Genomic DNA, 4,381 nt, shown 5'->3' with positions numbered 1-4,381 from the left:
ACTGAAGAGGAAAAAGCTGCCTTTAGATTTCCTATTAATTTCTTTAATAAAGCTTAATGAGATCCAATTTTATCCTTTTTCCTGCCTATGACCCCCCTCCCCCCATCCTACAAGATCATGTTGACCCCAAAATAGAGACAATCTTATTTCTTTTTTTCCTAGTAGGATGACTTTTCTTTTTTTTCTTTTTCTTTTCTCTTGCCTAATTGTTCTGGCTATGACTTTCACAACTATATTGAAAAGAAGTGTTGAGTAACTATCTTTACCTCTGATCTTAAAAGCTTATAGCTTTTCCTCATTTTTATATGATGTTAACTGTAGGCTTGTTGTATGACCTTTACTGTTTTGAGATACATTCCTTCTGTACCTAGTATGCGGAGACTTTTATTAAGAAGAGGTATCAAATTTTGTCAAATGCTTTTTCTGATCTTTTGAGATGACTATATGGTTTTTGTCCTTCATTCTACAATAATATATCACATTTTTTCATCGGCATATGTTGAACATTTCTTGTACCCTAGGAATAAATCCCTCTTGATCATGGTGAATGGTTATTGAATATGTGCTTGAATTTAATTTGCTAATATTTTGTTGCAGATTTTTATCTCTGGGTTAATCAACAATATGTCTATAATTTTCTTGTAACATCTTTGACTTTGTTGTCAGGGTATTATTAGCCTTTTAAAAAAAAGTTTGAAAATATTCCTTATACTTTTGTTTTTTGGAAGAGTTTGAGAATAATTTGTATTTGTCCTTTAAATGTTTGGTAGAATTCATCAGTGGAAGTTTAAGTCCTTCTCCTTAGTTGTTACTGATCTGTTCAGATTTTCCATTTCTTCATGATTAGTCTTGGAAGATATTGTTACAGGAAATAATACCAGAGATGAAATGTGAAATATTATATCTCCCAAGCTGTTAGCTGTATGATACGCCAAGCTTTTGTTCTCTAAAAATTGAAGAATGAGTTCTAGGAACAATGGAGGTTAAGAGTAGAAAGATACTTATCGAAAGGAAAGCTCGTTAGGGGCAGAAGGGGGCCCGAGTGGGTAGCCCGGGGATCTCATTTTACAGAGGAGTTTTAGAAGGTGAAACTCACATGGGTGTAATATGGGCCACAGCATGAACATCCAATAAGGTTACAAGTGTAGTCACTTAGGTAATAGCAGTCCAATTGGGAAACAAGTCACATAACCAGTGTGGATGGAAAGAACAAGGATTCGCCTAGGAAGTGGTGGGTCCAGAGGTCTCTGGTCATCCACTGTGGGGGTTAATGTCTGTCTAGACTTCATTAGGCCCAGTGTTTGTTCTCTGAGGAAGCATGTAGGTATGGTCATCTTGTCTTTGAGTCCTGGTTTCTAACAGATGTGTCTCTGGCCACAGCTGTGATGTGATTCACCTTTGTCCTGACTTTCTCAAGGACCTGGCCCTATCTGACTGTCTATAATATTTTTACCTAACTCATCTGTCTATAATAGTATGTGTGTAGGAATTTGTCAGTTTCTTCTAGATTATTTTCAAGGTATTATTTATTGCCTTTTAATTTTTTTCTGGAATCCATTGTTATTTAGAAACATATTGCTTAATTTCTATATTTTTGTGTATTTTCTTTTCAGATTTTATTTTATTAGTACATGTTTTCAGTACATAAAGTTCACATTCATCTTAGGGAGCAGGTACATGTAAATAACCTATCTTGATTCTTTTTTATTCCCCTTCCCCTCTTACCCACTTCCTTTCCTCCATCTCTAGATCCCTTTCTCCATTTTCATTAATAGTGTTGTTATTATTATTTTTAGTTTGTGTCACAGCATGTAATGTTTACATGCATTGTGGGTATTTGGTGCATGTACATGCCACATCTCAAATCTTTTTATTCCCCCATTCTCCCCTCCCCTTTTGTCTTTTGGAGCCCTTTCTGTTTGAAAAAGATTTATCTCCATAATTCCTTTCATCAGTCTTTTATTTTAGTCTTTATTTGTACTTTACATTTTTAAATGAGAGAAAATGTACAGTATTTAAGCTTGTGTGTCTTGTTTATGTCACTTAACATTGTTATCCAAGTGTATCCATTTTGCTACAATGCCTCAAATTTATCCTTCTTTATAGCCAACCAGTATTTCATTATGTATAGATAGCAGATTTTTCCTTATCCATTTGTCTATTGATAGACATACACACTTCTTCCAAGATATAACTATTATGAATCATGCTGCCATAAACATTGGTTTGCATGTATCACTGTAATATGATGTCTTTAGCTCTTCAGGGGAAGATACCTAGAAAGGGAACAGCTGGGTCAAATGGAGTTTTACTTTTAGTCCTTTAAGAAATCTCCATACTGATAGCCATGATGGGTGTACTAGTTTACATTCCCCCCAACAATGGAGAAGGGTTCCTTTTTTTTTCACTGCAGCCACACCAGCATATATTATTTATATATATATATATATATATATATATATATATACACACACACACATTTATATATATGCATTTTTGAGGCTTTGATATGTTGAGACCTTGCTGAAGGGATCTACCTTTACCTCCAAAGCTGAAAATTGTGCAGTCAGAGTAAATGTCTATCTCCTAGTACAGAGCTCTTCATAGAGAAACAGCTTCATAAATGTGTATTGCATGAATCAATTAAAATACTAGTTCCTTGCAAGACTAATTCCAAGAGATAGCAATGACACAGCCCATACCCACAACCATTTCTTTCATTGTGTTCTTATATTTTCAGCAATTATTTTTCTGCCCTAATCACTTGACAATCAGGTATGAAACAACTAGAGAGAGCCACTCTAGCCTACCTTCTGCCCACCCACCCTATCCTGTTTCTTTCCTCATAAACCACAATAAAAGCTTTTGCTCACATTTTTCCTTCTGTCTCCTGACTGACTGACCCTAGCACTTCTGCATATGGGCTTCCGTGTCATGACATGCTCCTCCTCTTGAGAATCTGTGAGAATAACAATTGACTTTTCAGTGGCAGCTGACTCCTGACCCATTGATCTCACCATGCCTGAATAATAATTCTATTTGTCAGCCTCTTGTTACTATAACATAATACCCAAGGCAGTTCTACTTTTGGAGCCTCAAGGAACTGGCATCAGTTCAGCTCTTGGCTGCATCGCAGTGGAGAGTGATGGTAGAAGTACATGAGGAAACAACCAAGTGATTATATCCCAAACCAGGAGCAGAGAGAAAGCAATGAGTGCCCCACAGTCCCCTCCAAGAGCATGGCCATGGCTTAGTGGGCCAAGGATCCACTTCTCAAAGGTTTCATCACCTTCTGATAGCATCACCTTGGGGACCAAAACTTCGGCAATATAAAACCTACATTTCAAAAAGTCTTCTGCAGCACAGCAGTTTTTCATTCCTTTGTACTTGATGCTTTGTGTCTGAGACATTTGAGCAGAGCTGAGTAGCCTTTAATTTCAAGAAGAACAGCACTTACTGGTTTGGACTTAGTTGCTGGGTACTGTTCCAAGCACTGAAGATTCAGCAATGGACAAAACACTTCTGCTTTTGCAGAGATTACATTCTAACAAGGAGACATAGACAATCCAAAAATATATATATAGCCTGTGTCCCATACCATGAAGAAAGTCAGAGCAGGGAGGGAGGGTAGAGAGTTACAATGGATTGTGTTTTTACATAGAATAATGAGGGAACTGACAGGGGAATGAATGGTGATGTTGGTCATATGTAAAATTGAGTTTGAATAAGTACTTGCATTTGGGGAGAATATTCTCACTTCTGGGAAGGGTTTGAGGTTAGTATTTGGGAGATTGCAAAAGATTCAAGATTCCTGGGTGAATATTCTTTCCCATCACTTCTGCCAAAGCTGAAGAGAAAAGTAGGTTTTAAAAGAGAAATGGAAAAAAGGTAGAAATAATAATAGAATAAATGAGAAAGAATAGGAAGAAGAACTAGCAGAGAAGAGGAGGAGGAGAGGAGGAGGAGCAGCTGGTGTACACAGGGAATTTTGGCTTTAGCCTCAGTATTCGGGTTAAAAGGTACTTTTTGACTTCAGAAATGTGAAACCTCTGAAAGTTTGAGAAGCCAAATGTTTGCTTCAAAGTCATTCTTTCCATCCTGGGAATGCGTATGGTCAATGATTCTGTGGCCCTGAAGGTCAGCTTCCCATTTACTCCACCTAGCTGTGTGAAAAATCACAAAGAAAAAAGTTTTTTGTTTTTGGAACCGAGGATTGAACTCAGGACCTTGCACTTGTGAGGCAGGCGGTGGAACCACTGAGCTAAATCCCCAGGCCCTGACTACATACTTTTAAGTATTTAAGAATTGGTAGATGAAAGTGAGAGAGCGAAAAAAAACCTCTTGTGCTTCATTTGTTTGAACTGAATAAATACTTGAGATA

This window comes from Heterocephalus glaber, unplaced genomic scaffold (genome assembly GCF_053883595.1).
Source record: "Heterocephalus glaber isolate CG9 unplaced genomic scaffold, H.glaber_assembly_v1.0 deba00001600, whole genome shotgun sequence".
Taxonomy (NCBI): Eukaryota; Metazoa; Chordata; class Mammalia; order Rodentia; family Bathyergidae; genus Heterocephalus; species Heterocephalus glaber.
Note: the sequence above shows the minus strand (reverse complement) of the source record.